The sequence below is a fragment of the Moschus berezovskii genome, chromosome 8 (assembly GCF_049115385.1).
Source record: "Moschus berezovskii isolate FMDL1 chromosome 8, NW_MosBer_1.0, whole genome shotgun sequence".
Lineage (NCBI taxonomy): Eukaryota > Metazoa > Chordata > Mammalia > Artiodactyla > Moschidae > Moschus > Moschus berezovskii.
This window is the reverse complement of record NC_142467.1, coordinates 31,826,908-31,839,372: the sequence shown is the minus strand read 5'-3', so window position 1 is coordinate 31,839,372 and position 12,465 is coordinate 31,826,908.

The following is a 12,465-nucleotide window of genomic DNA, read 5'->3' as shown; positions in this document are numbered from 1 at the left end:
TGACTTGTATTCTGGAGTTGCCTGGGAAGGTGAGGATGAAGTTAATCCCTGTGGTCTTTGCCTTACTTCACTCACTCCCTTTTTTTTAACTCCATTATGCCCTGACAGGTCTCCAATGGGAGAGCATCCTTGATAAATCTTGCACATGAATCTCCCTCTCAGGCTCTGCTTCCCAGGAACTTGAGCCAGGACAAATCCTATGAGGTATTATTGTCCATACGTTATGGATGATAAACCTAGGGGATGGTGATGAGGCTTAATTTGCCAAATGTCATGCACATCCTATGGGAGGAGCTAGAAGCAGAATCTGGGCCAATCCAAATGAAAACATGCCCTTTTCACCATACAGTGTCCCTTCCCTGTGTTGCTTGAATCATTTTCCAAAGTGCAGTCTTGACATCTCATGACTGCTGGGAATCTTTGGCTCTTCTGTTCCCTACGTTGCTTGTCTCGGCTACCACTCTCTCACAATCTGTACCTAACAGAACGTCCCAGCTTTGATCCCCACTTTATCACTTCTGATCCCCTTTCTGCCCAGGTTTGCAGAACTGCTCAGGACTCATCACATATGCTTTCAGGTTGATTGCAACCTGTACCTGTTTTTGTCATACCAGTTTCTCTCTGCAATATTTTTCCTTCTCCCTATGCTTCAAGAACTGACTCCACACTCCCCTTGGTGGCAGAGCTTAACTATCACCACCTTCATGAAGTGTTAGGATCTCCCAAACTGAAGCAACACTTTTCTCCCTTGGACTAGTGTAGGAATTCATAACTTTATTTCATTTTATCTGGATCAGGAAGAAGGCAAATTTCTCTGCATTTGAAGAAAGTAGACAGTAGAAGTTCTCTTTAAAAATGATTTAAAAAAATAAAAGTAAAAACAGATCATTAATTTTTTTTCTAATTTTCCCTTTTCATATTTTCTTGTATTTTCTAAAATAAATAAAAGTGTTGCTTCTGTAGGTCAGACTCCTTTATATAAAGAAGGGAAAAAGAGAGAGAGAAAGGTAAAGGAAAAAGAATGAGAATGAGAAAGAAGAGGGGAAAAAGGGAAGGAAGATGGTGGGGGAGAGGAAACGTTTAGCTGAGCCATAAAAAATGTGAGCACTTATAAAATCCAGAAAAAGAGAATCTGTCATTCTTAAATAATCATGGGAAGAGGTTCATATCTACAGTGAGGAGTGAGTGAATAGCGTAAAGTTTTTATATCCCAGTGTTTTTTGTTTTCTTTTTTTTGCTGTAGATGCTGCTCTTCAAGATTATTATAAGGATGTGGAAAGAAAACAAGTGGTGATTGACTAGAACTAAAAGAAATAAGAAGTAATGGCCTGAAATGTGTGTGTGTGTGTGTGTGTCGGTGAGGGGGGAGAGTAAGTTAGATAATAGAAAATAAAATTAATGGTAGGTCAATTAGACAACAGAATAATTTCCCAGGGAAAATAATTGAGTCAGTAGCGTACAAGCTATTCAGAATGAGAAGAGATAAATCAGTGAGAAGATTGATGTGGACAAACCGCAGAGGAGTGAGATGGACCAGAGGTGAGAAAATCCGTCAGGCTCTCCAGATGAAATGTGTGCACAGATTTCCTGGAGCAGATGCCAGAAGATTCTTGCCCCTCACTGCAGGAATTAGAAATGCATGGACATCCTCAGTGGAATCCCATTTAGGATTGCCAATCTTAATTCTAGAATTCAGAGGGGCCACTTTTCCAGCATTGGGCACCATATGCTGCAGTGATAGAAGTTACTAGCATGCCAGGGCTGTGGAAGCCTGGGGTCCTAGTTTGAGGACATTACTTCAGAGAGAATAGGACAGTTACCCAGGGAGAACTAGGTCTCCTTCACATGAGAGGCCTATTTGTTGAAAACTTTCTTCAAAATCTCAAACATTGTTCCAAGTAGAGCTTCTTCAGTAACCCTGTTTGCACTGCACCCATAAACACAACTGTGATCTGAACAACAGAACTCCTGCATGTCTTATGGATGAAGGCTTAGAGCTTCCTCATCAGAAAGATCTGAAAGCTGATCCTACCCTGTCCAAGGATTAGTTGTTGGTCTTTAACCTCTCACTCATATCTAAGAGACTTAGTCTTTTCATCTGTAAAATGGAGAAAATCGTATGTTTTCTTTGCCACTTTGGTATGGTGATGAAACAGTAAGGAAGCTCATACAGGGCCTGGGGTGAGGGGTATCTTTGCACTAACTGTATTTCCTTCTTTTGCTTCCAATGCCAATTATTCCTCTTCCTAATTTCTACCCCTACATTAAATACAAATGTTGGTCTTCCATTGTTGTATCAGATTTATCTACAGGTATAGCCTCCTTTTGAATTGCAAAGTGTTAAAGAAGATGGGTAAGACTTTTTTTTTTTAATCATCCTCCACAAACCTCTCATCTAAGATGCCATATTAGTTTTCTACCACTGCTTAGAAATTATCACAAATTTAGATTAGGACACTACCTATTTAGTGCCTCACAGTTGCCATGGGTCAGTTGTCTGAATACAGTAGTTAACCAAGATTATCTGTGTTTAGAGTCTCGTATGGCTGAAATCGAAATGTCACCAAGGGTGTATTCCTTTCTGGAACTCAGAGCAAGAGTTCACTTCCAAGCTCATCCAAGTAGTTGGTGGAATTTAGTTCCTTGTGAAGTTTCCATTTCCTTGGCACATGGCCCACCTCATCTCAAGCTAATGACAGAGCCTTGAATCCTGCTCATGTTTTGAGTCTCTCCAGCTTCCTCTTCTTCCACTTCTTTGCCTTTCTCTTCTGCTCTCTGTCAAGAGAAATTTCTGCTTTTAAAGCCTCATATGATTACATTGGACCTACCTGGATAATCCAAAATAGTCTTGCTATTTTAAGGTCAAATGATGAATAATCTTAATTAGTTCAGTCACTCAGTCATGTCCGACTCTTTGTGACCCCATGGACTTCTGCACGCCAGGCGTCCCTGTCCGTTGCCAACTCCCAGAGTTTATTCAAACTCATGTTATTAGTCAGTGATGCCATCCAACCATCTCATCCTCTGTGTCCCCTTCTCCACCCACCTTCAATCTTTCCCAGCATCATGGTCTTCTCCAATGAGTCAGTTCTTTGCATCAGGTGGCCAAATTATTGGAGCTTCAGCTTTAACATCAGTCCTTCCAATGAATATTCAGGACTGAATTCCTTTAGGATGGACTTGTTGGATCTCCTTGCAGTCCAAGGGATTCTCAAGAGTCTTCTCCAATACCATAGTTCAAAAGCATCAATTCTTCAGCTCTCAGTTTTCTTTATAGTCTAACTCTCACATCCATACATGACCAGTGGAAAAACCATAGCCTTGACTAGATGGACCTTTGTTGACAAAGTAATGTCTCTGCCTTTTAATATGCTGTCTAGGTTGGTCATAGCTTTTCTTCCAAGGAGTAAGCGTCTTTTTAATTTTATGGCTGCAGTCACCATTTGCAGTGATTTTTTAACTTTCAAAATAAGTTTTAATTGTAAGCTTTGTACACAAATTGTTGTACAGTTATTTTAAAGTGCAATAGTAAGTGAAAAGTACAAAATATAAAGCATGCTCCTTCCCCAGTGAAGTATCAAAGGTTTGTTCGTGGCCCTGGGTTAGTGACATGCTGAGCGGGCAGTGTGAGAATCGCACCAGTACAAATCAGGCTGGGTGACCACTGCCCGGATCACGTCCGTGGAAGAACCAGTGAATATCAGGGGACCAAAACCTTCTAGTAAACGTGGGCACTCGTAAAAACAAGGTAGAGAGTATTAGCAGTAGTGTAGCTCAGCCTCTCCCCCCGCAGTTAGGTATCAATAAGTGATAGACAAGTTCTAAAGCGCAAATGGTCTCGAGTGTTAACCGACTGTGTACATATTGCACTAGGCAGGCCCCGAGAACTTGGCTGCATCTCCAGCACTTGAAGGATTAGTCGTGCCTGTGCGCCCGCGAGCAGGTGCTGCTGCCCCAGGCGGACTGTCCAACCCATGTGGAGTTACTGGTAGAGGAGCTTGGCCGCCTTGTGCATGGCCGTCAGCCACACCGTCGCCTGCCTCCTGCTGCCGTCGGCGTCCTCGCAGGCCGTCAGTGCCGGCTGCCCCTCCACCCCCGGGGCCGTGTACTGCAAGGTCATGCCTGTGGCCCTCACCTTCCATCTTTCGGCGGCGGGCCGGCTGGTATGAGAGAGTGTCCGGGAGGGAGGCCCTCCATGAGCATCTGCACGGCGGCGATGCGTGCCACCTCCACTTCGCAGTGATCGTCCCCATCCCCGTCCAGAAGCTGGAACCTCTGGTTGCTGGAAAGACAGCAGACCGTCGTGTCCGGCTTCTCGGAGTTCCTGAAAGTCATGAGGAAGGTGGCTCCTGCGGAGGGGACCAGACGTGAGCATGCGGCCGCCCCCCGCGCCACCCCCTCCAGGCCAGGGACATGCGTGGAGGACAGAAGCGGGCGACGCGGCGGCAGGAAAGGCGTGACGGGGTCGGGGTACAATGCAGGAGGCCAGAAGCGCCGCCTGGGGCTCCCCCGGCCCGGACTGTAGGGCACTAACCCGCCCCCAGGGGACCCACAGGGCAGCCCAGCCCGCTGCTGCCAGGAGGGCCTGCAGGCCGCCATTTGCAGTGATTTTGGAGCCCAGAAAAATAAAATCGGTCATTATTTCCACTGTTTCCCCATCTATTTGCCATGAAGTGATGGGACCAGATGCCGTGATCTTAGTTTTCTGAATGTTGAGCTTCAAGTCAACTTTTTCACTCTCCTCTTTCACTTTCATCAAGAGGCTCTTTAGTTCTTCACTTTCTGCCATAAGAGTGGTGTCATCTGCATATCTGAGGTTATTGGTATTACTCCTGTCATTCTTGATTCCAGCTTGTGCTTCATCCAGCCCAGCATTTCTCATGATGTACTCTGCATATAAGTTAAATGAACAGGTTGACAATATACAGCCTTGATGTACTCCTTTCCCTATTTGGGACCAGTCTGTTGTTCCATGTACAGTTCTGACTGTTGCTTCCTGACCTGCATACAGGTTTCTCAAGATGCAGGTCAAGTGGTCTGGTATTCCCATCTCTTGAAGAATTTTCCACAGTTTATTGTGATCCACACATTTAAAGGCTTTAGCATAGTAATAAAACAGAAGTAGATATTTTTCTGGAATGCTCTTGCTTTTTTCATAATCCAATAGATGTTGGCAATTTGATCTCCGGTTCCTCTGCCTTTTCTAAAACCAGTTTGAACATCTGGAAGTTCATGGTTCACATATTGTTGAAGCCTGGCTTGGAGAATTTTGAGTATTACTTTATTAGCGTGTGAGATGAGTGCAATTGTGTGGTAGTTTGAGCATTCTTTGGCATTGCCTTTCTTTGGGATTGGAATGAAAACCCCATGTCCAAGGTCAGGAGCGATGGCTGTGCTTTGAGCAGATATCCCACATCCAAACCCAAGCAAGATGGTAGGTGCTGGAGTGGTGGCTGCACAGCACTGGAGCGGCTGGGAGGAGATGCCCTATGCCTGAGGGCAAAGGAGAAGCCCCAGCAAGACCGTAGGAGGGGCAAATTCGTGTTTAGACTCAAACCCCATTCCCGCCAGAGATGCTTAGAGGGCTCAAACAAACCTTGTGTGCACTAGGTCCGAGGGACTTCACAGAGACTGAGACAGAACTGTGATTGAGTGTCTCCTAAGGAGGTGTGGGTCAGAAGCGTACCGCCGCAGGGGCAGCAAAAGTAAAAAAACTCAAGCACACAAAAGATCAAAAGGCTGTATGCTGCTGCTGCTAAGTCACTTCAGTCCTGTCTGACTCTGTGCGACCCCATAGAAGGCAGCCCATCAGGCTCTGCCATCCCTGGAATTCTCCAGGCAAGAACACTGGAGTGGGTTGCCATTTCCTTCTCCAATGTGTGAAAGTGAAAAGTGAAAGTGAAGTCGCTCAGTCTTGTCTGACTCTTTGCAACCCCATGGACTGTAGCCTACCAGGCTTCTCCGTCCATGGGATTCTCCAGGCAAGAATGCTGGAGTGGGTTGCCATTGCCTTCTCCAGGGGATCTTCCCGACCCAGGGATTGAACCCAGTCTCCCACATTGGAGGCAGACGCTTTAACCTCTGAGCCATCGGGGAAGCCAAAACTGAACTCAAAACTGAACTCATCATTATTCCTGATACCTTCAAAAATGTTTCTGCTTTTGTGGTCTATGTTTCTTCTCCTGGCCCCTTTTATCATAGTACCTATGGCATATTTTTATTTCTCTGCCTGCCTAATCTTACTATGAAAGGTTCCATGTGGGTAGACAATATGAGCTATTAGCTTTGGGATCCTCAAAGCCTGTCACAGTTCTTGATACAGTGCTTGAGGAGTGAATGTTCTAATCCATACTAGAGAGACCTGGGCATGTCCCAAATCCCATGACAGATTATTTAAGCAGATTATGTATCATGAGCAAACACGTGACTTAGAGTTTTAGCTTTGGCCATTGAGTTATCTTACATCTATGAATCACTTCATCTATTTATGGTTTTCTCTTCTGTAAGATGGGCATTAAAATAAGTTGATGTTTAGCAATCTTTTCGGAGAAGGCAATGGCAAGCCACTCCAATACTCTCGCCTGGAAAATCCCATGGATGGAGGAACCTGGTGGGCTGCACTCCATGGGGTCGCGAGGGGTCAGACATGACTGAGTGACTTCACTTTCACTTTTCACTTTCACACATTGGAGAAGGAAATGGCAACCCACTCCAGTGTTCTTGCCTGGAGAATCCCAGGGAAGGGGAGCCTGGTGGGCTTCCATCTATGGGGTCACACAGAGTCAGACACAACTGAAGTGACTTAGCAGTACCAGTAGCAGCAGCAATCTTTTCATCATAACCACAGGCTTATTTTTATCTCTCAGTGGACTTAGGTTTGAAAATATATTGAATACCAAGCTATATTTCAGTTTAGTTCAGTTCAGTCGCTCAGTCGTGTCCGACTCTTTGCGACCCCATGAATCACAGCACGCCAGGCCTCCCTGTCCATCACCAACTCCCGGAGTTCAGCAAACTCATGTCCATTGAGTTGGTGATGCCATCCAGCCATCTCACTCTCTGTCGTCCCCTTCTCCCCCCGCCCCCAATCCCTCCCAGCATCAGAGTCTTTTCCAGTGAGTCAACTCGTCGCATGAGGTAGCCAAAGTATTGCAGTTTCAGCTTTAGCATCAGTCCTTCCAATGAATACCCAGGATTCATCTCCTTTAGAATGGACTGGTTGGATCTCCTTGCAGTCCAAGGGACTCTCAAGAGTCTTCTCCCACACCACAGTTCAAAAGCATCAATTCTTCGGCGATCAGCTTTCTTTATAGTCCAACTCTCACATCCATACATGACCAGTGGAAAAACCATAGCCTTGACTAGACGGACCTTGGTTGGCAAAGTAATGTCTCTGCTTTTTTATTCAGTAGTAAATAAATTCTCCCCATGTTCATCTGTCAAAATCATGTGTTAAAGTATATATTGTCAAAACCACTTGATTATCAGTGACTATAACTAATGCTACTGTGACCTGATATAGTTATTGCCACATAAAAAAAAAAAAAAAGAATCATCATCTTGAAGGAATAAGTAAGGTGTAAGGCAGGGCGCTAGAGGAAAGTTTCAAATAAGATAATTTTGTATTAGAAAATGAAAGTCAATATATGTCAGTATATTGGTAATTAGATTGTAATATTGAAAAAAACTCAAATGATTTTGAAGCCCCCCTGGGAACTTGCAACACCTGATTGTTTGATCAGATTGAATCATCTGACGGTTTGATGTTGAATGATCTTAAAGTTTATTCCAGTGCTAAATTTTATTCTGCCCTCTCTTCTCTCTTGGTGGGGTATTGGTGGGACTTCTCCATGGTCTGGAGATCTTTGTAGTATTACACATAATTGGTGTAGTGTTGAAATTCAAATACATCAAGGGAGTTCACAAACACATGGGGTTAGACTGAAGCAGGGCAGAGAATACACAGGCCAGCTACTGAGCTCCCATCAAATATTCTCTTAAGAGGTACAGGCCTGGTGATGTCAGATCTTCTGATCTTACTGTGAGTTGGAAATCTGGATTTTATTTATGTTACAAAAGGACTGTGTTTTTAAATATCATCAAGGAACATAAGGAACTCAGCTTTTAAAAATCCTGTATGAGCCATAAAAAATGTATATCTACAGGCCAAATGAGGTCCATGGACTGCCATTTTGCAGTCAAACACAGCGTTCGATGATTGGGGCCCCATACGCCTAGCAATTCTTTCAGGTTTTCTCTGGGCCAGGTTTTCTTCTCTATCACTGGCCAGTCCACTTTGTGGTACTTTCATTTCGCTACAGTGAAATGAGGTAGCACGCACGAGGGTTCTTTCTAAGTGCAAAGTAACTACTGAGGGGGTGTACTTATTTAAGTCTTTGATTGCGTGTAAGAAGGAAGTAATGTTAGTTTTAAATTTGGAGTCAACTTATGAGAGATACATTCTAAGGAAGGACCTAAGATACATCTAAGGGGTATGTGTGTGTGTGTGTGTGTGTGTGTGTGTGTGTGTGTGTGAACTTATGAGAGATACATTCTAAGGAAGGACCTAAGATACATCTAAGGGGTATGTGTGTGTGTGTGTGTGTGTGTGTGAACTTATGAGAGATACATTCTAAGGAAGGACCTAAGATACATCTAAGGGGTATGTGTGTGTGTGTGAACTTATGAGAGATACATTCTAAGGAAGGACCTAAGATACATCTAAGGTGTGTGTGTGTGTGTGTGTGTGTATGTGTGTGTGTGTCAACTTCTGAGAGATACATTCTAAGGAAGGACCTAAGATACATCTAAGGGGTATGTGTGTGTGTGTGTGTGTGTGAACTTATGAGAGATGATACATTCTAAGGATGGACCTAAGATACATCTAAGGGGTGTGTGTGTGTATGTGTGTGTGTGTGTGTGTCAACTTATGAGAGATGATACATTCTAAGGATGGACCTAAGATACATCTAAGGGGGGTGAGTGTGTGTTTGTGTACACACTCACATACAAGTGAGAGAGAGAAGGGTGAGAAGAGAGAGAGGAAAGGAGAGAGAAATGATTTGATATGCAAGTTATGCTATGTTGTCTCTGATATTCGGGACAAGTCAACATTTATTCATTGCAACATTATGATAGAAACTGATGGAGCTTAATGCCTGCTTAATCATTCTAAGCTAATAGTAGATTGAGTAGGTTGAGTCTTTAGAAGCTTCCAGTAAAACACTCTGAGGTACCACATCCTGGGGAGAAAGGAATTGAATAGTCTCATAAATTTGAACTGCTAACTTAGAAGTGAGAAGTGCTATCAAATAAATAAACCATGCATGCACTGAAGAACACTAGAACCACATGGACATAATTAATATTTTCTTAAGGCATAGAGAATGTACATATTACCTTCAGATTTAGATTGCCAAATCCATTTATTTTGGTATAGTGGCATGAATTAGAAATCTTTTAAGCATTTTCATTTAAGAAATTGTAAATTTAACAGGGATTTGGCTTAGTTTCACTTAATAAGACTAGTGTTGTTTCAGCCGAGTTAATGAGGACTTCCATATTTTCCCATGTCTGGGTTTGTCTGTTTCTGAGGTAGCTCTCTGCCCAAGAACATTGCTCCTGACATCCAAACACACATCAGGTCATACCAACAGTTAGTGGAACATGTTACCTCTTTCTTACATTTTAGAAGTTGTTTCATTTGTGCTTTTTTGTTTTCTTTTATATGAGTGGTTAGAATGAGAACAGAGTTGCTCCATGGAGGTTTCTCTCAGCCTTGGATAGGAGGGAACAGTGAATATGGTAGTTCCTAACTTTCTGGGAAAGACAGCTAGAAGACTCAGGAAGCCACACTTGTTCCACAAAAGTTTCTTCCTAACTCCTCATGTTTCTTCTTGTTCGGTTCTCAGTAGGCCATCACACTGTCTCAGCACCTTGGGCAAGTCTTCCTTAAGTCCTTCAAGTTTCCTTTTCCTTATGTGTCGATTAAGAATAACCATAATACCTACTTCATAGCACTGTTACGAGGAACCGATGAGGGCATGCGAATGGAAGGCACAGCTTTCCTGGAGGATAGGAAGCACTCAATAAGTGTTAGTTATTTTGGGTAATATTGTTATTCCTCACCTTATATTGACTAAGTGATTGGAGTTTCTAATTTACGGCAGCTAATGATTTGTTTTTATAGCATTTCCACTTGTTTTCCTCATATAATTCACACAATTCTGTTGAAATGCCAAAATTTGAATTTCACTTTCTTCAGGGCTAATTCCAACTGCTAAAAGGAGAAAGAGAAAAAAAAAAAAAAATATATATATATGTGTATATATGGGGGAATAATGCCTGATACTAATAATTCTCAAGAAATATATTCTTCTCATCAAATTATATCAGCTGTTAGTGGCCACTGAATTAGTATAGTGTTTAGTCACACACAAATTTTTGCCTTGTATTTTGCCTACCTGGTATATTGTAAACTTCTGGGAGTAGGAAACCATGCCTTAGTGTCTTAAACTCCATGCAGTGAATTACACAGAGATAGAAATACAATGTCGTATCTGACTCTTTGTGACCCCATGGACTGTAGCCTACCAGGCTTCTCCATCTGTGGGATTTTCCAGGCAAGAGTACTGGAGTGGGTTGCCTTTTCCTTCTCCATGGGCTCTTCCTGACCCAGGGGTTGAACCCGGGTCTCCCACATTGTAGGCAGATGCTTTACCCTCTGAGCCACCAGGGAAGCCCCAGAAATATAATGGACTCAAATAAAATTGATGACTAAATGTATCCCATTGCATGTGACAACTCAGTAAATTAGATATTATTGTTACTACTACTCCTATTTTTCAGTTCAGTTCAGTTCAGTTCAGTCGCTCAGTCGTGTCCGACTCTCCGCGACCCCATGAATCACAGCACGCCAGGCCTCCCTGTCCATCACCAACTCCCGGAGTACACTCAAACTCATGTCCACAGAGTCGGTGATGCCATCCAGCCATCTCATTCTTGGTCTTCCCCTTCTCCTCCCACCCCCAACCTTTCCCAGCGTCAGAGTCTTTTCCAGTGAGTCAATTCGTCCCATGAGGTGGCCAAAGTATTGCAGTTTCAGCTTCAGCATCAGTCCTTCCAATGAACACCCAGGATTGATGTCCTTTAGAATGGACTGGTTGGATCTCCTTGCAGTATAAGGGACTCTCAAGAGTCTTCTCCAACACCACAGTTCAAAAGCATCAATTCTTCTGCGATCAGCTTTCTTCACTGTCCAACTCTCACATCCATCCATGACCACAGGAAAAACCATTGCCTTGACTAGACGGACCTTGGTTGGCAAAGTAATGTCTCTGCTTTTTAATATACTTTCAAGGTTGGTCAGTGTCAAACAGGGATGTAGAGATTTAACTTCTCAGAGACCATGTAGTCTGCAGTGGTTGAGACAGGACTGGTACTGAACAATTGAGATCAGAGTCCATTTCTAACCACCTAGCTGCTTTATCCTGGGAGGTGAGATGAACGAATGCGTGCATGAAAGAAAGCAATTGTAGTCTGTATGGCAGCTCTAAATATTAGAGTGTTCACCCTGCCTAAAAAGAAAGAAAGCTTCCTTTTCCTAAATTAATACTCATTCTTGAACTGCCAAATCTCTTTGTACCTTCAATGCCTTTTTTAAAAAAAATACTTGCCTCACACACTTTTTTATATCAATTTGGAGCAGTATAGTTCACACCTCATTTCAATTTTGTAACTGTTGAACAAATACCACAAGCAAAATTGTTTGCTCAAGACTGTAGAAGAAAAGGTGTAAATGAAAAGGTCTTATCTTCCCTTCAGGAGATTACCATCTAATAAGCCCAAATAAGTAAATAATGACAAAACAAAGTAGTGTGATAAGTGATGGACACTCAGATAACTGACAACATTGTGAAAGGGACAGACTCAAGGGACAGTCCAAGAAAGCCTTTGAGCTTTCAGAGCCTTTAAGATTCAAACTTTGGTCTCTCTTTTGAAATAATTTCATCACCTGATTTATTTCTTCTTCAAAAGTAGTATCTTTTTCATAGTTTCCCTTTTGTTGTACAGAGCAGTGTGAACATTTTTTATAAGTGTTGATAAAATGAGGTGGTTTTATCATCATCTGTTATTGAGACACCCATGTGGACTCAGAGAATAATTTTTGATAATGCATTTGGATCTAAAAGATGCAGTAACTGATACTAAAATGTTTCCTTAAAATTAATATATTTATCATTTACAATTCTTTGTTGAAACATGCTTGGCTAAGGAATGTGCTTTCCTCTTTCTTTCACCAGTGTGATAGCATAACAAGAACTGATTTTTGTTTGTTTTTGCATCCAAAGCTAAAGTAGTAAATTACCCTATATTCCAAAGACTATAATCCCAGGGGACAGTGTGGGCACCTCAATATTTACTACCTTGTGAGAAAATGATTTTATTGTTGGCAGCCCTGTCCAT